General features: G+C 54.7%; 1 long non-coding RNA gene across 1 annotated transcript; it reads left to right on the top strand.

Moving 5' to 3' along the window:
• The first annotated feature begins 1,078 nt into the window (after positions 1-1,078).
• LOC123384314 lies at positions 1,079-12,364 on the top strand. The gene is made up of 2 exons (XR_006595200.1): positions 1,079-6,205; positions 12,096-12,364. It is a non-coding gene; the product is annotated as an uncharacterized LOC123384314 (long non-coding RNA).
• The last annotated feature ends 12,675 nt before the right edge of the window (positions 12,365-25,039 follow it).

A 25,039-nucleotide genomic window follows, 5' to 3' on the forward strand; every position in this document is an offset into this window, starting at 1 on the left:
CGAGGAAAGAAATAGGAACCCCAGAAAAGGAGGCATCCACGGGTCTAGCTATGAAGGACAAAGGGAGGAGGGGTGCTCCCAGGGGAGAGAGAATGGTCCAGAAAGGTATTATTTTTTTAACGGAAACTTTTTTAATTAAAAAATTTTCATTAGAGGGGCACCTGGGTGGCTCAGTTGGTTAAGCGTCCGACTTCAGCTCAGGTCATGATCTCACGGTCCATGGGTTTGAGCCCCACGTCCGGCTCTGTGCTAACAACTGGTGACCTGAAGCCTGTTTCAGATTCTGTGTCTCCCCCTCTCTCTGCCCCTCCCTCCCTCTCCGCCCCTCTCTCGCTTGCACTCTTTCTCTCTCAAAAATAAATAAACAGTAAAAAAAATTTTTTTCATTAGAAAATGCATTCAAATGGTTCAAAATTCAAAACCACCCAAAGAATGCCCAGTGAAAAGTCCCTCCCGCCCTTCTCCCCCGTCCCCTAGGTCCCCTTCTTGAAGGCAACCAGCATAGCCTCCCAGAGACAGAAGATATAAATTCACAATGTGGGATTCTGTAAATACACAGAAACTGAGCTTCAGGACATTGAAGCTCTTTGGGGAAGAACGCCTTGCTGGGCGAGTGATGGAAGAGAGGAACACACAGCTGGAGGCGCGGGGGTCCCGAGGGGCGGTGGGAAAATGAGTTTTGGGCAAGAACCCGTGTTTCATTGCATGGAACAAAATTATATCATTCTCCTGCTCCCCAGGACCGTGAGCTCGGGGTTCTCCTGGGCCCTCTCGGCCCCAGGGCCCTGGTGGCAGCTTCCATGCTCGGGACTCTGTGCTGCCCCACAGCTGGAACCAGTGGCCTGTGAGTCACCTTCTGCACCTGGCAAGTGCGTGAATCCCCGTGGCTGCTGAAGAAACCTTTCCCGACTCGAAAGGCAATGTCTGAAAGGCAGCTCAATCTTTTTATTTAGTTATTTTTAATTATTGAAACCAACTGGAGGGTCAAAGAGACATGAGCGGAGCCTCTAGGGCTGAGGGAAGGGCGGCAGAGACTGGGGGCGGGGGGTGGGGGGCGGGGGGGGAGTGTGGGGGTAGGGCCAGAAGGTTCCTGAATCCTGGCTGCCTGTGGCATCATCAGGAAGTGAAGCTGTGTGCAGCAGGGCCACCATTCCCAGGGCCGCTGGGGCCCCTCTCGCAGTTGGTAAGGGGAGTTCGTCCCTGCTTGCCTCTGAGAGGAAGGCCAAGGGGTTATGGGCCAGGCCCAGGGTCGCTGTGTTCCCCAGTGCCTTTCCCCGACCTCATTCTGTGACTCCAGGCAGATGGCCTTCCTCTCTGGGCCTGGGTCTCTCTGGCTGTAGAAATGGAGGGAGGGGGTCAGGGGAGAGCTTGCATGGGACGACCTATCCTTGCTTCCACCATTTTGCGCCTTGATCACGGTGGACTCTCAGGGTCTGTGGCCCTCCTTCCCTGTCTGTACTGATTCCCCTACAGCCACCCAAGACCTAGTTCACCATCCGTGGGCCTGAAGGGACCCCACTGTCACACCAGCGTCATGGATCCTGAGCAGGGGGCTCATGAGGTCAGTGGCCACACCTGAAGACAAGCTTCTAGTAAGTTGGAGGAGTCGGGGCTGGGCCCTGGGGTCCACCTGAGCCCCGGGTGGTCCATCCTCGGGGAGCCAGGTAGAGGTCACCAGGTCACAAGTCCACAGGTAGGCTATACAGAGCCTCCCACGCAGGGGGAGCTCTGGCCGGTGCAGTCCCTACCGCCTTCACGACGCCTGGTCTCTTGTTCCTGCTGCTTTGGAAAGTGGCCTTCGAGAGCCTGGTTAAGTGCTATGGCCCCTGAGAAGGGGACACTTGGGAAACTGCTATGAGGCCCTAACACTCCTTAAGTACATTTTAAATTGAAAGTTAATACGTATATGGGGTGAGTGCCTCCGGTTTTCCCCTACCCCCAGAGACCACCCATCACCTGGCTGTTATGAATCCTTGAGGTCTTACTGGGGCTGAGTGGAGGAGAGGGACGAGGGGTGCACAGAAGAATCTACCCATCAGATGTAGAGGTGCGGGATGGGGAGCAATGGGGTGCTTGTGCCCGGGCTCCTGCCTGGAACAGCTGGTGAGTGTTTGTAGCGTCCCTGTGGGGGCAATCTGTAAAGAGCATTCTAGATGGGAGACAACTGGTTAGGTTTAGGACACACTGGGTCTGGGGATGCCCAAAGGACAGGGAGGAGGTTGCCTGGCACAGCAGACTGGCCAGGTACATCTCACCAGCTACAAATGCACCTTCAACCTTCCCTGTCTCTCTAGAAGCTTCCCCCCCGCACGGTCCCAGCAACTATCCTGTACATTCTCCGTTTTCCACAAGACACTGACCTCCTCCCCACCCAGCCCCTTTCCCACCACATGTCCGGCCCCTGCTCCAGGGTGGGCACAATCTTGCCTTAGACCCCAGGGAAGCGGGAAATGTCCCTCCGCCCAATATCAGCAGGCCTGTATTTCCCAAAGCTCCAGCTCTGCCCCCCACCAACCTTCCCTGAGCTCAGCCCTCCTTCCTGGATCTCCAAGCCCTCACGCCCTTGGCAAAGGACCCCAATCCCATCCAAATCTGCTCGAGACCATGCTTCTGGGCCCCATGCCCCACCAGCTCCTGCCTCTCTCGACGTCGTGGCAAATTTCCCATTTGCTCCCCAGGCCCACGCCCACTGGGACCTTGAGACCATCCTTGGCCAAGTCCCCGTAAACTCGATGCCACCTCCCAGCTCTGCCTTGTGTGTCTCAGTGCGGTTGGTACCGTCAACAACTGCCCCATCTACCACCTCGTCTCCGTCCCTGATGTCACCCTCTCCCGTTTCCCCTCCCCACTCCACCTCTCAGTTGCTCCCTCTCCAGGGCCCTGACGGGATTTCTCCTCAATCTGCCCTTAAATGCCCAAGTCCCTCAAGGTGCCCCAGAGGCCCTGCCTCTCCTCACTCACACCCTCTCCACCCTTTGCTGTAACTGCCATCTGTATGCTGTTGCCTCTGTCCCCAAAGGTCCAGCCCAGCACTGGACTCTATACCCATATGACAACACCCACCCGGCAGCTCACCGTCTTACTCGAGCTAAAATGTGGAGGTGGTTTTCTGTCACCTCCCCAAGCAATTGGAACCAAGCCAAGAGTGTTCAGTTTTGCTGATACATTTCTGAGACCCACTCTCTCATTTGCATCCCCACTGCCTCCCTGGTCCGGGGGCTATTCTCACTCTGCCCGTGACTGGGATAACTTCTGACCTCTTCTGCCCAGGTCCACTGTTGCTGAAAACAATCTCCACTGCCTAGAACATTCAGTGGTTCCCCAAGCCCTTGGAATAAAATCCATAATGCATAATTCTGCCCTCTGCCCTCTTTTCTAACCTCATCGCCTACCACTCCAACCACAAAAGTCCATTCGTCCCTCATGCATCATGCACTCCCTGCCTCGGGTCCTTTGCACGTGCAGTTGCTGCTGTTCGAACGTACTTCCCACTTGCACATGACTCCCTCTGCTTCAGCTAGCTAATGCCTAACACAGCTTGGTCTTAGCCCAAACATCACTCCTGAGCGCAGTCTTCCCTGAAGACCATCATACTCTCATAGCAAGCACCTGCTCTGTCTCCCTTGTAGCTTACTTTTTGTGAGATTACTTGTTAATATGGGTCTTTCGCCTGCAGAGGGGATGCTCCGTGAGGACAGGAACTGGGGCTGTTCCGTTCCCAGCACGGATTCTCACTAAATATTTGTGGATTGGCTAAAAGTATCCAAGCAGAGATGTTAACTGACAGAACCTGTGCACCAGGCACCAGGGATACGGGAGAAGATGTCGAAAGCCCTTTAGCAGGTAGAGGAGACAGACAACAGACAGGTGCACGGATGATTCCATCCTTGGCCTTCAGTGCTCATCAGTGTGATGGCAGGAACGCAGGGTGAGGGCGAAAGGCTCCAGGGTGACCAGAGCCTCTCTTTGCTGTGGGGTGGGGGCAGGACTAGGCTCCTTAGGTAGGATAGTCAGGGAAGGCCTCTCTGAGGAGGTGACGTCGTCCTATCAGAGACCTGAGTGACTTGAGAGAGCCATGTGAGGAGAGGGAAGGAAGAGAGCCACGTGAGGAGGGGGAGGAGGCATGCCAGGCAGAGGGCAGATATTCATTTCCTGCTCTAACTAGCACCACAAATTTAAACAATGGAAATCCATTGGTGCACAGTTCTGGAGGCCAGAGGTCCAAAGTCAAGTGGTCAGCAGGGTTCATTCTTTCTGAAGGCTGTAGGGAGAATCTGTCCCAGGCCCCTCTCCTAATTTCCAGAGATTTGCTGGCAAGCTGTGGTGTTCCTCGGTCTGTAGATGCAACCCCCTGACCTTCACCTTCATCCTCCCGTGTTCTTCCCATGTGAGTGTGGGTCCAAATGTCTCCTTCCTGTAGGAGCACCAGTTATACTGGGTCAGGGGCCCACCCGACGCCAATACGACCCCATCTTAACTCATTACATCTGCAGTGACCCTATTGCCAAATAAGGCCACATTCAGAGCTACTGGGGGTGTGAGTGTAATATATGTACCTAGGGGGACACATTTAACCCATCACCGAGAGCCTCTAGAGGAAGGGCCTGGTAGGAGGAACGGCAGAGAGCGTGGCTGCAACAGACAGCGAGGGGCAGGGAGCGGCTGGATGGAGGCGGGACAGGCAGGCACCTCACACAAGTCCTTGCTGGAGTTTATTCCAAGTGCAGTGGGGAGTGCGGCGGGTCTGAGATATGACTCCCGTTTGCAAACATCCTTCTGGCTGCCATGTGGAGACTCACTGGCACAGAGTGAGTGAGTCTGGATGTGGGAGCCCTTTGAACCTGAGAGGTGAGGAGGCCCATCAAGAGTGCGGTGGGAGACCAGACAGTGTTCCAGAAAGGACAGGCTCCACACGTACACTGGATGAGCCAGAGGGCCAGTGGGATTTCTGGAGCCAGCAGCTCCAAGGACCGAGAAAGGCTGAGCCCTCTGTGCGCACCCAGGTCGGGAGGGGACTGAGAAGCGTCTGGTGTGGTCGGTAGCCAGGGGGCTTTGGTGGTCTGGTCTGCGGCTCAGAGACCAAACTGACCCCTGAACTCCAGGCTGGGAAAGAAGGGACCATCCATGAAGCTGAGGGCCTCCGAAGAGAGGAAGCCGGGGGCTAACCGGGCCTGGGGTGCAAGAAGAGAAGCCCCTCAAGGAGACTGGGACGGTCCAGATGGGGGGTGGGGGAGAACAGGAGAGGACGGGGCTGCCGCGCGACGAAGCAGGGCATTCCAGAAGGTGGAAGCTGTCACCCGTGGGCTGTGGGCACTAAGGTTGGACGGAGACGAGGACAGACTGGGCCCCTGGGCTTGGTGACTGGAAAGCTTTGGGGGCCCTCCACCAGAAGAGCTGGAGGAGAGGGGGGCTGGTGCACGAGGCTGGAAAGCCACCCGAGAGGAGAAAGGAAGGAGAGAGAGGAGGGAGGCATCTGAGTATGTTAGTTCTCTGAGGGGAGGCAGCAGGGACAAGGAACAAGTGCAAGTGCGGCAACTAGTGACCAGATGAGGCCAAGGGTGCAGACGGACGCGCGGTAGGGTACACAGGGCTTAATTCAACCGCCTGCCTTTCCGGGGTAAACCGATCTCTCCTGTGTCCCCCCCGGGGCGGGTGACAGCGATGCACGTAGGCACGAGTCTCGTGCTGCCTCTGGGCCGGGAGGGTGTATGGCCCATCTTCTGTTCCCTAGGCCACTTGCAATCGTAAGTAAGCCATACAGCGCACGAGTCTGAAGTGTCCAGCTCGGTGATTGTTTAATCACGCCCACACCCAGGCCACCGGCCCCCAGATCAAGATACACAGCAATTTCATCCTCCTGGAAGGCTCCGTGGCACCCCCTCCCAGTTAGCACCCCCACCTGCCAGAAGCGATTACAACCCTGACGTCCGTCACCCACGAGGGGTTGTGCGCGTTCTCGAACGTCGCGTGAACGGAACCCGTGTGTTCCCTGTGTCTGGCTTCTTTCGCAGAACGTCCGCGCGCACGCGTAGGCAGAGAGAAAAGCCGCGAACGTCTGCGCGCACGCGTAGGGCAGACCGTCGCACTACCTTCCGCTGCGGGCCTTCCCAGCAGTAACTGGGCCAGAGGGCAGGCGTAGGCTTCACTTTTACAGATGCTGCCAAACAGTTTTCCACACTGATGGTGCCAATTTACACCCGACAAGGTAGGTTTTATTAAAAGTTAGGCGTATTGGGGTGCCTGGGTAACTCAGTCGGTTAAGCGTCTGACTCTTGGTTTCCTGGGTTCAAGCCCCGCCTCGGGCTCCGTGCTGGCAGCATGGAGCCTGCTTGGGATTCTTTCCCTCCCTCTCTCTTTGCCTTTCCCCTGCTCGTGCTTTGTCTCTCTCAAAATAAATAAATAAATAAATAAATAAACTCAAAAAAAAAATTTTTTTTAAGTCAGGTGTATTGAGGTATGATTTACATGCAATGGCATTCACTGTCTTTTGGGTACAGTTTTGACAAATGCATATTATTGCATAGTCCTTCACCATAATTGAGATAAGAAACATTTCTTTTTTTTTTTTTAATGTTTTATTTATTTTTGAGAGAGAGAGAGAGAGAGAGGAAAGCATGGGGTGGGGCAGGAAGGAGAGGGAGACAGAGGCTCCAAAGCAGGCTCTGCGTGGACAGCAGTGAGCCTGATGTGGGGCTCGAACTCACGGACCGCGAGATCATGACCGGAGCCGAGTTCGGACGCTCAACCGACTGAGCCACCCAGGCGCCCCAAAAAACATTTCTATCCCTGCAGAACATTCACTCACGCACCGCCAGCCGCCGTGAATCTGGTCTCTGTCCCTACACTTTTGCCTTTTCCAGAATGTCATAGAAATGGAATCACAGAGTATTTGGGGTCTGGCTTCTTTCACTTATGACAATGCATTTGAGATTCTCCCATGCTATTGTTTCAGTATTTGTCCCTTTTTATTGCTGAGAACTGTCCCACTCTGTGGATGTGCTACATTTTTTTTTTATTGTAGCGTTTAATCTCTATTAGTTGAAGGACATGTGGGTTGTTTCCAGTTTGGGGCAATTTGTGGATAAAATTGTTCTAAACACCCAACAAAAGTTTTCGTTTCTCTAGTTAAATGCCCAAGACAGGGATTATATATTCTACAGTTTAACTCGACCTGGAACTGCCCAATTTTTTTTTTTTTTAATTTATTTTGAGAGAGAGAAAACACGAGAGCAGGGCAGGGGGAGAAAGAGAGGGAGGGAGGATCCCAAGCAGCCTCTGCACTATCAGCACAGAGCCTGACACGGGGCTTGAACTCATGAACCATGAGACCATGACCTGAGCCGAAACCAAGAATCGGACAGACACTTAACCGACTGAACCACCCAGGCGCCCCGAACTGTCAAACGGTTTTAAAGACTATGCCATTTCACACTCCCACCGGCCACGTGTGAGCGTTCCCGTAGCTTCTCATCCCTGACAGCACCCCATATTATTTTGTTTTGTTGTCATTTTAGCCCCTCTGGTGAGTATGGAGTGGCTCAGGCACTATGCCCATGTTTTATCCGGTCGATGGGAGGGTTTTGAGTAGAGGAAGGGCACAGTCGGGTGTGTGCGTGGAGGGCTGGCTAGAGGGGACCAGAGTGGATGAGCCTGTGCCCTGGGGTCTGGGAGGAACCTGGTGCATTGTGACAAGGCCACCCTGGGGGTGGCCCTGAGGTTCCAGAGAGTGAGAGAATATGAATAGGTTCCCAGGGGGTTCGGGAGGAGCTGCAGTCCGTGGCCATTGTGTTCACTGCTGACTCAGGTCGGGGTCCAGAGAGGCAGTCCATGGGACCAGGATTTGGGTACAAGTGGTTGCTTTATAAAGGAAGTCATTCCAAGACAAACAGGCAAGGGAGTGGGGAAGCAGGACGGGAAAGAGGGAGAAGGCGGAGAGGTCCCACAGAGGGTAGCCCCAGCCTGAGCCCACAGGGAGCTCTGGAGGGTCAGGCGCCGCTGAGTTGTCCCTTCTGGAAGCCAGGAAGCTGGGCTTGCACACCCCTCCACCAGAAGTTGGGCTTGCACACCCCTCCACCAGTCAGCATCGGCGAAGGGATCTAGGGGCGCATGGCGGGGTTGGAGGGGGATGCCATGGTTCCCCACGTACTTCTGGCTCTCAAAACCTGTGGGGAAAGAAGGTCCTGGAGCCTAAGGATAATCCACCATAAAACAACTGCAGGTGCTCGTTGTAGGAAACTAGACAGAGCAAAGATGGGATCCGGGGAGCACAGGAAGCTGGTTAAAAGGGAGCTGACAGGATGCAGACAGAACACCGCATCGGCCACCACCAGGGCCGTATCCCCGTGCCTAGAACGGCGCCTGACACCTAGTAGATGTTCAGTAAACCCTTGTTGACCGTGGGACTGGCAGAAGCCACCGAGACAGGACGCTCAAGAGCCGTTCAGTAGGAAAGACGGAGTTTGGTTTGGGGCCTGATGCCTCCAGGGTGGTGATGGGTAACGGGTCTGGCACCCAGGAGGGGGGCCCCGGAAGCGGGAGGAAAGGGAGGAGGGAGGAGGAGGGAGGGCAAGTCTTGGAGGCTCGGGGTCCAGGGAAGAGGAGCCACCGGAGGTGGGAAGAAGGTGCCCAGAGACGGGGAGGGAGCCCGGAGAAACATACTGGAGGAAGAAAGGTGGTCAGCGAGCCCCGACTCTGCCAAGCTGGAGCTACTGGCAGTGACCCTGATGTCTTTGGCCGGGGAGGCTGCGGTTGCCCAGAGGGCCTGGAATAAGACCAGAAGGGGCAGCCAGAGACGGGCCTGGGGAGGAGGGGGACTGTGGGCAGAAGGGGCCAGAGGAGAAAGGGAGGGTGTTTTAAGAAAGAAGAAACAGGCTGGGGAGGGGGGGGGTGGTACCCACGTTGACAGGATCCAGGCCGAGTGGAAGGATTAGATTTAAACAATACCCCAGTGTTGGGCTGAGCTGCCTGAGGTGAATTAATTAAGTCCTCAGCGGGTAACTCTATCCCCGTGTCCTGGGTGAACCTCATGGGGTCCCGAACCGTTCCCGGGGAGGGCGGGGTTGCATCCTGCCCCGGGGTCCCCAGCAGTCGTTCCACTTAACCGTGGCCGGTGTCATAAGCCCCCAAGAGGGCGAGTGGGCAGGCGAGACTCCGAGAGCCTTTCGGAAGCCAGCTCGGGGGACAGAAAGCGAGAATGGGAGCAGGGATGGGGAGAGCTTGATGTAGGAGCTTGTCCGGGGAGGAGAAGGGAGGGAGGTGGAGGCAGAGGTGGTGGGTTGGGAGTGGTTGAGAATTGTTATGGGCAGAGAAAACAGAGCCAGCAGAGAGGGAGAAATCAGAGGAAGGAGAAGAAGCAGGGGGAGGGGGGTGAGGCCCACGAGGAGACGGGCAAGGGACAGCTGGCTGGCCTTAGACGTGAGAAGGTGCTGGCAGATCTCTCTGGAGCCGGGAGGGGGGCAGTGGCGGGAGCCAGTGCCCCACAAAGGCCTCTGTTTTCTCTATTGAGCAGGGCCCAGGTTGCCTGCCTGGCCCAGGGGAACAGGGGCGCGGGGGGGGGGAGGGGGCTCGGGCAGAACCGCTGCTGCAGGACGGCAAAGGGAAAGGGTTTGGGGACCACTCAAGGGGCCGCCGAGCTGCATTTAAGACCCAGCTGAGGCTGAAGACAATTAGTCTGTGTTGGCGCGAATCAGCGTGGTGATGTGATTTTTGCCTGCCGCACTTGGCCCAGAGGCGGAATGGAGAAAACAGATGGTTTTCTTAGCTCCTGCTCATCTACCATCTCGCTTAGTCTGCCCAGCAAAGCCGGCCTCCTCGGACGTACAGATGAAGAAACTGAGGCCCAGGGAGGGGAGACCACACGCCCAGGTGTTGTAACAAGTAAGCGGCAGCTGGACTTTCTGCCTGGGGAACCCCAGTGGCCCTGCAAACTTCTGCCGGCACACCCCGTGAAGGGCATCATGGCACCTCCCAGTCCTCCGCCCCAGATCCGTACGGAGCCCGCTGCCTTGTGTTCCCAGAACTGCTCGGTTCACCTACTCACTAAAACCTCACCAAGGGGGACCAGGAGGAAACGGAGGCTCAAATTTGGCACGTGACCGGTCCAGGGTCACACAGCACTGTTAAGATGTCAATTCTCCCCCAAAGTGATGTATAGACTCAACACAATTGCAGTCAAAATCCTAACCGGCTTTTTGTAGACGTTAACTAACTGACTCTGAAATGGATGTAGAAATGCAAAGAACTAGAAAAGCCAAGACAATTTTGAGAAAGAAGAACAAAGTAGGAGGACCTGCGCTATCTAATTTCAAGACTTGCTAAAACCTACAGTCATCAAGACACTGTGATATTGGCCTGTGGATAAATGGAACATAATATAGAGTCCAGAAATAGAACCACATATATACAGTCAATTGATTTTTGACAAGGGGTCTGAGGCAATTCAATAAGGAAAGGATAATTTTCTTCAAATGGTGTTGGAACAATTGGAAACCCATATGAAAAAAGTGAACCTCAGCCGTTACTTACCTCACACCATATCCAGAATATATAAAGAAGAGGTAAATACTGGGTTCAATACTCACACTTTTTTTAAGTGGCAACCATATGAACAGATACTTCACAGAGGATACATGAATGACAGATAAGCATATGGAGAGATGCTCAACATCATTAGCTATTTAGGAGATGCTAACTAAAACCATGGTGAGCTACCCCTATATACCCACTAGAATGGCTAAAATTAAAAAGACTGACAATATCAAATGTTGGCAATAATGTAGAGCAACTGGAACGCTCAGACATTGCTAGTGGGAGTATACAATGGTACGACCACTTTGGAAAACGTTTTGGCGGCTTCTTATAAAGTTAGACATTCACTAACCATTCAATCTAGCAATTTCTCTCCTATGTATTCACCCAAGATAAATGAAAGTGTCTGTCCACCCAAAGACCAGCTCTCAAACATCATAACAGCTTTCTTCACAGTCGCCTAAAAATGGGGGGAAAAAAACAAATGTTCACCAACATGCAAGAGGGCAAATACACTTTTATGTATTTACACAATGGAATAGTACTGAGTCATAAAAAAGAACAATCTGTTGATACGTGCAACAACATGGATAAAACCCCAAAAACATCATGCTGAGCAAAATTAGCGAGAAGCAAAACAATGTGTACTACATGATTTCATTTATATGAAACACAGGGAAATGCAAAGGTAACCTATAATCATGGAAAAGAGATTACTAGTTACTTGAGGCAGGGAATATGGAAGATCGGTTGTAAAGAGACATTGAGGGAAGTTTCTGGGGGATGGAACGTTCTATATTTTGATTGTAGTGGTGGATACATTGCTGTAGAGTTTGTCAAAACTCATCGAAATGTACACTTAAAATGTGTGCATTTCAGTCTATATAAGTTACACCATGATGATTTTAAAATATTATTAAATTTGTCATCATGAGAAAAATTAGAACATTGTGGACTTCCCTTATACTTACTTTATAGTTTATTGGTTGTTTTCATTTATTGTTGAGGTAGAAAAGCCATAATCTTGGAGCCTCTGAAGACCTTAATCCAGCCCTGGAGGGCCAGTCAGGGCCAGATACCCAAGGGTCTTGAATGCCAAGTGTAGTGGTTTTAAGATATGTCTATAAATTCTTTTACACTCCTCCCTTCAAGAGGCAGAGCCTAATTCCCCTCTCCTGAATGTGGATTAGACTCAGTGACTTGCTTCTTACAATAGAATAAAGCATGGGGCACCTGGGTGGCTCGGTCGGTTAAGCGTCTGACTCCGGCTCAGGTCATGATCTCACAGTTTGTGAGTTTGAGCCCCACGTGGGGCTCTGTGCTGACAGCTCAGAGCCTGGAGCCTGCTTCAGATTCTGTGTCTCCCTCTCTGCCCCTCCCTCCACCCCTCCCCTGCTCGCACTCTGTGTCTCTCACAAAAATAAACATTAAAAAAAAATTTTAAAAAAACCAATAGAATAAAGCAGAAATGATGTACAGGATTTTGAGGACTGGGTCATAAAAAGCATTGCAGCTCTTCTCTCCCCCCCCCCTCCTTCTCTCTCCTCATTGCCTCTGGGGGAAACCAGCTGCCATGTCCTGAGACACTTCGGGAGCCCTCTGGAGAGCCCACACGGTGAGGAACTGGGGCCTCCTGCCAATAGTCATGTCAGTGCGCCATCTTGGAGGCGGATTCTCCAGCCCCAGCCAAACCTTCAGTTCACCAGAGTCCCGGCCGTTAGCTTGACCACACCTCCCGGGAGAACCTGAGCCAGAACCACTCAACCAGGCTGCTCCAGGATTTCTGACCCTCAGAAACTGTGTGAGAGAATAAATACTTGTTGTGTTGTGCTGCTTAGTTTGGAGGTAATTTGTTATGTGGTAAAAGATATTGCACCAAATTAAGAAGTTTGGGATTTCTCCTTAGAGTCGTAGAGAAGTTGGAAGGTGTTAGAGGAAGGGAAGGACACGGAGGTGGCTGAACTCAGGAAGAAGTCTCTTGGTTCCAGAGTGGAGAAGGGATTGGAGTCATGGGGTCCAGAGAACATTCGACAGAGGCAGATGTCTGGAGCTGGATCTCTATGCCAGGGGCTGAGTCAGGGAATTGCAGTCTGGGCAGAGGGAACAGCATGTGCCAAGGTAAGGAGGTCAAATGTTGCCAAGTGTCAGGGGCAATGGGTACATGTGGCAAATGAGATCGTTAGCCCAAGCGTGGATGGACAGTGAGACACTTAGGGCCTGGTCAGGCCTCCCCACCCCTTCCCACTCTAGCCTTGACCAGCACCAGCTGTGGCTCTAGGATGTGTTAGACACTTACAGAAACCCAGCTCAACTTAAATCCCCTGTGAGCCCCATAGTTGTACTGGCCCCACCCTCACTGGGGATGCGGTAGTGAACACATAGACACATTTCCTGCCCTCATCAAGTTTTCATGTTCGTGGAGAGAGACAGGTAATGAGAAAAATTTAAAAATAAATAAATCCTGCAGAGGGTTATGAAGGTAACAAGTTGGGGTGGTTGTGATTCTAAGTAAGGGGCCACCTACTTAGAATTCACTGAGAAGGTAACATGTGAGCAAACTCGTGTGAAGTAAGCAAGTTAGCCACATGGATATCAGGGAAAACAGTATTCCCAGTAGAGGGAACAGCCAATGCAAAGGCCCTGACGTGAGTTCATCTTTGAGACAGAAATCAAAGTTCAGGTAGGCCGAAGGGGCTGTAAGTTGAGGGGCAGAGTACCTGAATGAAAAAAAAGTATGTAGAAAAATTATTCCAGAAATCTAGAGGGGGGTGGTCCCCTTGAGTCATTAGTAAATGCAAAGTTGTGCGTGTATAGGGTGAAACCCACAAGGCCAGGCAAAGAAAGACTGGGGAGTTTTAAGCTGAACAATTCCCAGAGGAACTGTTCACACAGAGTGAGCATGCCTACAAGCATTGACCAGCGAGAGCTTGAGTCCTTGATGACAATCTGGGTCCCTCACTCATCTCTTAGTATAAGAGATGGGACAAACTATCCCATGAGTGAAGATCACTGTGAACCCATCCTAAGAGAGCTTTAAAAATGAACCTTGGGGTGCCTGGGTGGCTCAGTTGGGTAAGCGTCCAACCTCGGCTCAGGACATGATCTTGCGGTTCATGAGTTTGAGCCCCGGGTCGGGCTCTGTGCTGACAGCTCAGAGCCTGCTTCAGATCCTCCGTCTCCCTGTCTCTCTGCTCCTCCCCCACTTGCGCTCTATCTCTCAAAAATAAGTAAATGTTGAAAAAAAAAGTTTTTAAATAAAGATGAACCTCAAAACGTTCAAGGTAGTTAACAAGTAATTTACTTGTATGTCAATTCACCAGCAATAGCATCACATTCACAATATCCAGCACCCAATAAAAAATTCCTAGACAGGACAAAAGAAACAGAAAAATACGACCCATAACTAGAAGAAAATTTCGTCAACAAAAAGAGATCCAAAAACAACAGAGATGGCGTAAGAAGGAGGCTAGAATGCCAAAGGGGCCTTTATGTCTGTGTATTTAAACGAAAAAGGCGGGGCGCCTGGGTGGCTCCATTGGTTGGACGACCGACTTCAGCTCAGGTCATGATCTCACGGTTCGTGAGTTCGAGCCCCGCGTCAGGCTCTGTGCTGACAGCTCAGAGCCTGGACCCTGCTTTGGATTCTGTGTCTCCCTCTCTCTCTACCCCTCCCCTGCTTGCTCTGTGTCTCTCTGTCTCTCAATAATGAATAAACGTTAAAAAAAATTTTTTTTAATAAATAAAAGAAAAAGGCAATCTTTCTTCTAAGCAAAAGTAAACTCAAGCCAGAGCTCATGACAAGAATAAGGGCTGGATTTGGCCCTCTACCACAGCCTCGGCGGGGCACCCTCATGCGGGGTGAACCCTAAACAACCACGGGCAATGGCCCTGGAGCACTGTTCAAGGAGCACCAAGAAGTCTGGTGTGGCTGGAGCAGCACAAGCAAGGGGAAAGTCGTAGGAGCTGAAGGCAGAGACGTAACAAGGAGATACACTAGGTAAGGCCCACCGACCGTAGTGACGATATTAGCTTTTACTCTGAGTGCCACGGGAGCCCTGGGAAGGTTTGAGCAGATCCGTGGTTTCCCGGAAGTTAAAGGAGGATGAAGCAGGGCCATTCAGATATGAGGCTGGGCCTTGGCCAGAGGCCCGGGCTGAAGGGATTGGGATTAGAGGGGTCTCAGAGCAGCCCCTAGGAGGCAGACTGGGCAGGGAGTAGCATAGATGGCGGTGGGCAACGGGGCAGGAGGAGGCAGGGATGACTGGGGCCCCCGGGCACAGCCCCAGGCATGCAGTGGCACTCAGTGGTAGCCATTTCAGGCTACGAGGATGACGCGGTGGTTTTGAGGCCCCTGTGGACGGGTCCAGCCAACGCTGGCTCGGGGTCTATGGCTTGAGGGAAAGGAAACAAAAGAGGGGGTCTTGGCTGCAGAAGCAGTTGGGGGATGTCAGCACAGAGGGCAGGGGGTGAGCTCGTCTGGGGAGTGTGTGGGCAGTGAGAGGAGAGGAGGGAAAGGAAGAGAGGACAGACAGACGCTGCCCAGAGCTAACTCAGCAGGCTGTGGACAGATGGATGCATGGGCAGACAGACGAAGAGTCCAGGAGAGTGGGAGTGGCGGAGAAAGCGGGAGCCAGCCCTGGCCGTGCCTGGGAGAGCCGGCCCACCTGCACGTGCACATGGGCATACACACCCAGGCACACGCACAGTAGGGCACAGAGAGAGCGAGAGAAAAGTCCACAAGTCCCGGAAGAGAAAAGGAGTGAGGGTTCAGCAGGCACGTCCACGCACGTGCGCACGCGCGCACACACACACACACACACACACACACACACATACAGCGGGAACGACACACAAACAGAAAATTCAATAGCACTCCTCTGGAGAGTGGGAAGAAGCATGGCTGAGCGAGATGCAGAGAAAGCAAGAGGAGGGGAGGAGGGGAAAGGGGGCTCAGAGGGACAGACACCCAGACAGGTGGAGACACCGATACAGCCAGGGGGAGGGGCACACACACTGACCCACACGCATGATCCACCCCGGCCCTGACACCTGGGAGACGCCCAGTGGGCAGTGGTCGGGAGGGAGAGTGGGTGTGGCACCCAGCAGATGAGATAAGAGAAGAGATGAGAAAAGAGGAGGAACCACAGGTGCGACCCGTGATGGGACACACAGACAGAACCCCGGCACGGCGGGAATGTGGAACAACAACTTTACCCGGAGGGCAGCGGGGTGCCGGCCGGCCCGGGCGAGCTGCCCGATGGGAGACTTGGAAAGATGACCTGGGCGGCTTCACCAGATGTGGATGGGAGGGGGCAAAACTGGAGACTGACATCGGATGAGAGGGTGGTGGTCTGCTGGAGGCAGACCTGGGTCCCCACTTGTCATGGCGGGGAGCTGACGGCCCTGTGATGGGACTGGGTACGGCTGGAAAGAGTCAAGAAGATGCCTGCAACTCGGTCCACTTACACCAGGCGTGGGGAGCCGGGCGGTGGGAGGGTGATAGAGAGAACCATGGCAGAAGGGGTGGAGAAGAGCCCCTGACGGCCCCTCCCCTGCTGCGGTACATGGATGTGCAGGTCCCAGTTCTGGAGCGAGCTCTACGTCCGACGAGGACAATGATGGCAACAAATGTCTTGGAGGGAAGGGAGCCACCCTCGCGCCGCAGGCAGAGTGGGAGTAGTCAGAAACAACTGAGGGTCTCCCGGCTGCGGGCCCCGCACCGGGAAAGTGACAAAGTGACGTTCTGCATTAATGAGAAGAGGAACGGGGCGGGCTGGGGGCGTGGAGACAACGAGATGAGTTCCAGGCACCTGCAAAGGGGGCCAGTCAACACTGGCTCCAAGCTGTGGTTTGAGACAGAATGGGGGTGGGTCGTTCTAGGGTGCAGGGGGACACCGGGTGCCCTCGCAGGGGGCAGTAGGTAAGTTTGTGCAGGAAGCAGGTGCGGCGTAAGGGGAGGGGCATCAGGGAAGGAGAGGAGGAGAGACAGACCCTCGTCCAGAGCCCACCAGGCATTCTGCAGACAGAGGAAGCGTCGCCGACAGTGAGGGAGAGTGTGTGAACCAGCCCTGGCCATGCCTCCGCGGGACACACGCGCGCACACGTGCACACGGGCGCACACGGAGAGACCCAGAGAAAGAGCAAAACCCCACAGGCCCCAGAAAGGGGAGAAGGGAGCCGCCGGAGGGGGAAGGTGGAGGCACACGCGGGCATTCACAGGCACACACATACACCCAGAGCGGGGATGACGCTCAGACTCGAAGCAAAATTCAATAAGGCTCCTCCGGAGAGCGGGAGCGGGATGAATACTGAGGCGGAGAGGGGGGTGCCTCGATAACAAAGTGGAAAAAGAAAACAAAGCGGGGGAGGAGGCACCCTCGGGGAGACAGAGGCAGGCAGATGCAGAGAGGCAGGCACACGTGCGCGCGCACAGACAGCACGGCAGGTGAGCGAGCGCAGGAGGGAGGCGTGGGAGGAAGAAACCCCATAGAGAGTCTCTGAGACTCGCCTGCCCGTGCGTCACCACCCCTTGTGACCCTGGGGGCAAGGGCCAACTCTGGAAAGAAGGCGACAGGAGGGACAAGACGAGGCGGGGTGAAGGGAGGAAGCAGGCCGCACTCACAGCTCTGGAGAGGCGGCCCTGTGAATGCTCAGACCGACCGACGGACGGACAGAAGACAACCCACACGCCGTGGACACATTCTGCAGGCCTCCCCAGAATTCAGAAGGGAGGCAGGAAGAAGGGGAGGCCTGGACACGGGCGTTTGAGGCAACTTTATCGGTCGTCGTGAAAAAGAGAGAGTGGTCTGTGTGCCCGACCGCAGGAGGCCCCACGACCGCGTTCTCCGGAAACGTCCTCGGGAGCAGATTTGTAACACAGGGTGCGTCGTGCAGTGTGCTGACAAAAGTGGCTCTCTGCGGGGAAAAAAAAGAAAAAAATCCCAATTTATAGCTTTCGCCTACGTCTGTGGCAGAAATACTACCACCAAGGCCAACTCCAAGCTACCCACGCGCCCTCGCTGGACGGAGTTGGGCAGGGATGTCCGTGCCTGGCAATGGCCACGTGTGGACGCGCTCACGGGAAGAACTCTAACACTCACGGCTGGCGCAAAAAACCCTGTTGGCAAAACCTGTGCATAGTAAACGGCACTTACATTTTGAAACGTATCCCCCAGCCCCTCAGAGAGCAACTGTGTTTGTCTAGGTGACAAGGTGTGTGTGGTGTGGACAGGTTCGCACAGAGCTGGTCACAGTCGTCCCCTGGGTGGGGGAGGGGGTGAGAAGAGGATGGGGGAAGGGCAAAGACACGAGTCTTTCCCGTCATGCCGTTAAGTGTTTGCGAAAAGAATGTCCTCGCGTATCACATGTATAATTTTAAACCAGTGTTTTAAATCAGGAGGGAGAAAACTGGAGGGGAAAAGGGAGGGAGAGTGAGACTGGGGAGGAGAAGGAAGAGGTCTCCAGTCCTTCCCTCTGTCTGTCGGTCCATCCTCCCCTCAGCCACAAGTGCTCTCCCACCCAACCCTCCGTGCTGGGAAGTAGAGAGAAATCGGGTGCAGACCTTGACCTCACGGAGCCCGCCGCCTGGTGGGGGGTGAGGTGCTCCAAGTGGGGGAACCCTCAGCCCCATTTGGTGGGGCCCCCAGGGAGAGGCCGGTAAAGACTTCTTTAGGGGGATGGGGGCTTCCCGGAGCACGACCCTGCTCGGCAGAGAGGGAGGCTGGTTACCCAGGCCCTGGAGGGAGACAGAGAGAGCAGCAGGAAGAGGGAGGAGGGAGCCCCGAGAGGATGGAAACAAAGGAGACAGAGAGATGTCCCAAGAAATGGGAGTCGAGGAAGTAAGGGGAGTCCGGTCACCAGGAGAGGCCCCTGGCATCAGAGGCCAGGGATAAGATGGGAGAGGAAGACGGGCCGTGGGGTCTGGAAGCCTCCTCCAGCGGCCCTGGTGGGCCCAGAACGGCTGCCATGGGAAGCTGTGCAAGATGATGGGTTGGGGAAGGCGTGGGTAGACCCTGCCGGCGCTGAGTCCCTCTCCGCGGGATAGCCGGGGAAAGAGGGCAGGCAGGAGACAGGAACTAGAGGTCAAAGGGGAACTCCTCTCTTCAGGTAGGAGCGAAGTGAGCATGTCACCCCCTGCCGACAGAGCCCAGGGGAGAGAGAAAGGAGGGGACCGCTGTTGCCAGGGTAACCACATTGACTGGGAGGATGGAGAAGGTAAGACTTTGGGGGAAGAATCAGCCATAGGTTGGATAATGGGAGGCAGGCGGAGGGAAAGGGGATAACCTACGTTTCCAGCCTTGGATCTGGGAAGTGGGGGAGGGAACACAGAGCCAGTCACGGACTGGGTGAATCTCTGTGGTGGACCCTCAGCGGGGTGCCGAGTGAGATACACGGTGCCTCAGCCGGGGGGGGGGGGCCTAGAAAAATAGGGACACCTCTCTCTTTCACGTACACACTGTGAGGCTCAGAGGAAAATAAAAACATGGGATGGACTCACCCTCGTCGTCTCTTTCACTGCTTCACTATGGACTCAGCTCCACCAGGATGCGGCCTGAGCTGTGGGGTCTGTGCCTCCGACAGAGAACCCAGTAGGTGCTCAGCGCATGCTTGTTGGATGGACAGACAGATAGACGGATGGGTATGTTTGGCTCCAGCATAAGACTGTTATATCTGAGCTGAGGCAGGGGCTGAAGGAAGGGCCGGAGAGAGTCTTGACCTGTGCCTCGGAGGGAGACTTGGCAGGAAGGGGAGCCGGATGGGCCATGCGGGCAGAAGTCGGAGCGGTCAGAGATGACTAGGGGCTCCTGGCTGCAGAGCCCTGGGCGCTGGTGACACCAGAGCTGATGAGAGTGGGGACAGAAAGACGTGCAGCAGGCATAGAAACAAAGCAAGAGGGTTGAGGAGCTGGGTCAGGGCTGCTTCAAGCTCTGGACCGTGGCTGGGGGAAGGAGAGAGAGGACAGGAGGCACAGCGACAGCAGGGGCATCAGCACAGAGGACAGTGGACAAGCGCATCAGGGAACGTGTGTGTGGTGAGCAGAGAACCCGGGACAGGACCGTGAGGCCCCTGAGGTCTGAGAACAGAAGAGAGTTGGGGAAGGAGAGGAAGAGACGTGACAGATACTGAGCTAATTAAGCAGTTTATGGACATGCGGACGAGCAGGCAGAGAAACAGGCAAGGAGAGCCATGGGGGTGGGAGCCAACTCTAGTCAAGCCTTAGAGGAAAAGACGTGAATCACATATGTTCACACGGTGGGACGGAACCAAGAAAAGACACGGGTCCTGGCACTCGGGAACTGCCGTGTGTTTGTGGATGATGGATGGACGGGTGGATGGGTGGATGGCCAGGTGGGTGGATGGGTGGATGGGTGGCGAGTGGATAAAGAATGGATGGAGAACCCAGGGAATAAGAATAAATTCAGTTAACAGAACCAGAAAGAGCAAGACTCGTGTGTGACGACTTTGCTGGTCACCTTTCTGAGCTGTCCCCTGGGGATAAAAGCTGTGGGAGCCAGGATCAGGGGAATAAAAGAATTTCAGGGCCTTGGAATAAAACTCTGCGAGCCCCCACAAAAGAGAGAGCTACGGGGGAAGGGCAGGCAGCCCAAGCACACACACACACACACACACACTCGCGGATACACAGCAGGAATGACGCACAGCCTCGGAGCAAAATTCAATAACTCTCCTCCGGAGAGAGGGAAAGAGCAGAGATGAGCAAGACACCATCAGATACGGGAAGAGAAGGGGGATTATACGTCAGTAAGAAAGTTGAAAAGAAGCGGGGGTGGCGGGGCCCACGGGCAGGCAGGTGGGGGGCAGGCAGAGATCTGGGCACAGGCTCACGTGTGTGCCTCCGCCACTCAGCAGGGGCCCGGCCCGCACAGGGCACCCGGGGGAGGCTTGCGCCGTTTGCTGGATAGATGGACGATGGATGGACGTGCGGAAGGGGTTCGACGGCTAGACAGATAAAAGTAACACAGAGCTGGAAACAAAACCTGAGAGAGGGCCCAGCAAAGAATGTTCTGGATGTCTTCTGCTTGCTCCTCCGGTTCTCCCTCCACCCTTCTCTGCTCCAGGGGGCTGACTGCGCAGATCACCATCCATAGGCTCTCTGCCCTCCGGCTTCCGGTTGGGTTTGGCCAATGGGATGCCCTGGCAGGAGACGGGCGGAGGAGGGGAGTGACTCCTCGGGTCCTTTCTGGCTGGATGGTCCCTCAACTGAGGGTCACAGCCCTTCGTGGCAGAGCCTCTCTGTGACTCCAGGTTCTGGTAATTACTCCCACCCCTTGTCTCCTAAGTAGCAGAGGTCGTCCCAGCCTCACCACTATTAGCCCCAGGTTTCTGCAAAATCCCACACCTTGCAACATAGTTTTTCTACTCCACACCTTGTAATATAGTACCTTTGTGGAAAAACGCTCTTCAAATGTTCCTCATTTGAATGTTCCAGATCTTTCCCGTTGGGGCTGTGAGTAACACACACACACACACACACACACACACACACACACAGAAGGAGGACCTACATCTAGAAAGAACAGGGGCCAATGAGAAGCTGAGAGGGAACGGAGAGAGGAAGAGACAGACTAGTTTGGAGCCTGGGGAGGCGGGAGGGAGGGTGCACAGGCGAACGGGGCAGGGACGCAGACGTCCACGGCAACCTTGTTTGAATGGCAAGAAAGTAGAAACATCTGTCTATTACTGGAAGAAAGTGAAATAAACCGTGACAGCTCCTCAATACCACGCAGCTGATAGAAAGGCTGATGTACGTCTTTACGTGTTGAGATGCTAAGAGATCCCGAAAGATTAGTCAAAAATCCCACTGGACAATGTTCACAGCCCCCCCATAGCTCCATATAATCTCCATGGGGAAAACACTGTAAACGGAAACCTTTATATTTCCATAGGAAAGAGTCTATACGCACATGCGTGTACTTGATACGTATTTATACATGTTTGTATGTGTGCGTGGAAGAGAAGCACCTAGCGCAGAACGATCCTGCTAAGGTATTAACCGTGGCTTCCCCCTGAGGAAGCGGCCTGAGAACAGCTGGGAGGGGTGTCCGAGGGAGCCCCTTCATCGTATCTGTGACACTGTACTTTTGACACAAAGACAGCGTGTTCGCATATCACTTACGTGGGCCAGTATTAATTTTAAAAGGAGAGGAGGCCGCAAGGGCAGAAAGAACAAGAGAAGCGAAGGAAGAAAAGACCCCCTCTGGACAGGCCCAGCTTCCATCTGTCTGTCTTGTCCTCCTCTCCTCCGGGTACAGCTGCCAGTCAGCCCCTCTGGCTGAGACCCAGACGTGCAGACCCGGTCCCAAGAAGCTCAAAGAGAGACACCCAGCCTGCGCATGCCTGAGTGCTCCCTGCACCCCCGCGGGTGCTCTCCTCAGGGAAGGATCATCAGGCGTCTCCGTGGGGAGGACACACGTCTCCTGGGTGGATGATGAGAGAGGAAAAGAGGAGGCCCATGGTGGCCACGCGTGGCGGCCGGGGGTGGGGGCACCCCTGCAGGCCGGCGGATGTGGGGATCCCAGCTCAGCAAGAAGAGGCTGGGCCACAGACACAGTCGGATGTGACCGAGGTGCGAATGGTCCCAGGCCCTGGGAGAGGTAGAACTGGCCTGCAGGCAGAGGAGGGGAAGAGGAGAGGAGAGGAGAGGAGAGGAGAGGAGAGGAGAGGTCCTGGGGAACGCTGAGAGACTGCAGATCACAGAGCAAAGGACCCTCCAAAGGAAACAGGACACACAGCTCAAGAGGTGGGAGGAAAACCAGGACCTCATCACCCCTGGAGCTAAGGGAACAGCAGAGGGCCACATGACCGCACCGGTCCCCTGAGTCAGGTGTTCCTGTGGATGCAAGGAGAAGAGGAGAGGGAAAAAAAAAAAAAAAACAAAAAACGGATGCTGTTTTGCAAATAAGGGGTCAGTGGAGGTCTCAATTGAGCACCGTGGTGGATTCAAGGTCAACTGCAGGTGGTCACAGAGGAATGGGGAGGAAGGAGGAGAAAGCCAGAGCCTAATGTCCCCTCTCTGAAGGAGAGAGCAGACAGGAGGGAGGCGAAGGTCAGTGGATGGAGGTGAATGCTCATCTCTGAAAAACCCAGGAGAGGGGAACACGGCATTGCCAGGGCAACCACACTGACCAGGGGTGATGGGGACGAGTGAAGAGGAAGACGGAGATCAGAGGGGGCAGGGTTCAGAGGAATAATCGGCAAAAACTAAAGGCGGGGTGGGGGGGGCAGGACAGAGAAAGGGGAGCATGAGAGGAGGTGTAGGAAGTCAAGGGTTTCCTCCCAGGCTTAGTGAGCTCGGGGGGTTTTGGTGGGATATCCAGATGGAGAGGAAAGATGTTAGATATGTGGGCCTGTGGCGTAAAAAGGAGGCCTCGGTGGACACAGGCGTGAGTGAAGGGGGTCTCGGGAGCCCAGCCTGTGAGCGGCATGGCCCAGGGAACATTCGCCAGGAGAGAGGAGCAGAAAGGGGAGAACACAGGCTGAGGCACCAATCCCGGAGAGATGAGGAGGGCAACGGTCTAAAGAAGTGGGCAACGTAGAAAGATCACACACGCACGCACGCACGCACACCCTGAGCGTGATGCTCGGAGACCACGACCTGGGGAGACTTCATCACCCTCCTTATCTTCTCATGCTTAGTTTCTTCAGGACACAACTGGGGACTTTGGGCTCCTTGCCCTTAGCAGAGCACAGAGTAGGTGGTCCGCCTGCGTTTGTTGGGTGTCTACCGGACGGATGGGTGGGTGGGCGGATGTCACCCGGGACAAGACTCCGGGTCCTTGCTGAGGCAGGGCTAAGGAGTTAGGCATCCTGAGCAGCCTGAGGGTCGCTTGGCAAGAAGCGGGAACCGATGGGTCACGAGTGGTAGGAGGGGGAGTCAGAGACGACGCAGGGCTCCGAGGAGAGGAGTGACATTGGGCACTAGGGAGAACAGAAAGAGATCCCCATCTGGGGGCCAAAGACGATGTGGCGATGCTCTGAATTCAAGACCCCTGGGGACGGACCCAGCCAGTGACGGCTCAGAGAGGGTCGCGTCTCCAGGAGCACAGTGGGAGGCCAGGGACGGCAGAGGCAACACGCGCACTGTAAGGGGAGGGACACAGGAGAGGACCTGAGGCCCCCCAGGTGTGAAGCGGGTGGAGGAGGAAGCCTAGTGAAGGAAGAACAAGAAGAGAAACAGGTCGGACAGACAGATCCTGGCCCAGACCCCTCCACATGCGCCATGGAGGGACGTGTGGGTGAAGGGATAGAAGGGTGGAAGGACAATGGACAGACAGACAGAGAGACCGATAAAGCAGGACAGAAAAAGTGGGAGCTGACTTTAATCATGAACACACACGTTTTCTCACACACACACACACAGCAAGGGCACAAAGAAAAACTCCACAAGCCTCAGAAACAAGAGAGAAAGCCGTGGGCAAGGCAGCACACCGGCTCACACACACACACACACACACACACACACACACACAGCAAGAATGACGCACAGAGTACAATTCAATAAGTCTCCTCCAGAGAGCAGGAAGAGGCAAGGCTGAGGGAGAGAAGCTAGAGGCAGAGAGAGGAGGGTGATGTGTCAAAGGAAAGTTCACAAAGCCCAAGGGGAGCAGGGGGAGAGGTGCACACAGCCCCCCACAGATACAGCCCAGCGGGCCCTGGCTCCCAGACACGAGATGCCCCCGTGAGATGCTCAGGTGCATTTGCGGTGGAGAGATGAACAGGGCAACCCAGGGGGTGAGGACAAAGCCTGAGGAAGGCTCCAGGGTGACACAGGGGGCTGCCAACTCAGCTTCACCCTCCCCCTCCCTGCTCTGGGCCCCCAAGAGGCTGAGCTGCAGGCCTGAGCCCTGGCTTCCTGCTGGCCTTTCGGGACCCAGCAGGAGATGGGGGGAGAGAGGGGAGAGGTCAGCGCATTAGGTCCCCTGGAGCTCCAGCTACCATGTCCCTCTCCCCTCAAGGCAGCCCTTTCCTCGCAGTTCTGGAAACTTCTCCCAGTGGTAATGAGTGCTCATTGCCACTATCCCTGGGCTCGCGCACCACCCCTCATGGTTGCCTCCACCCACACCCCAGTACCTCTGTAAACATACACTCCTCAAATCCCCTTCATTTGAGGAGACATCTGCTCCCTGCTGGGACCCATGAGGCTGGGACGGGAACAGGGATCAAAGGGGACCAGTCGTATACTCAAGGCCTTAATCTTTCTTACAAATACAACAATCTTTCTATCACTTGTGGAATTGCAAATTATTTTCAAAATGGAGAGATGGAGCAAAAGGGGGAGAGAAACAAGGGGGTAGAGGAGAAGGGGTCCCCAGACACCTCCTGCCCGGCACCCCTCCAGCACAGACCCCAGGAGAAAGCAGATCCAGGCCCCAAGGAGCCTGGTGGGAAGGGAGACGAAGGCACGTTCGATGCTTGGTGCTCCCAGGGGCTGCTCACTGGGTCCAATAGGGCTTCAAAGAGGGGTCAACAGGGGCTTCTCCGGGATGCACTT

The sequence above is a fragment of the Felis catus genome, chromosome A3, assembly GCF_018350175.1.
Source record: "Felis catus isolate Fca126 chromosome A3, F.catus_Fca126_mat1.0, whole genome shotgun sequence".
Classification (NCBI taxonomy): domain Eukaryota; kingdom Metazoa; phylum Chordata; class Mammalia; order Carnivora; family Felidae; genus Felis; species Felis catus.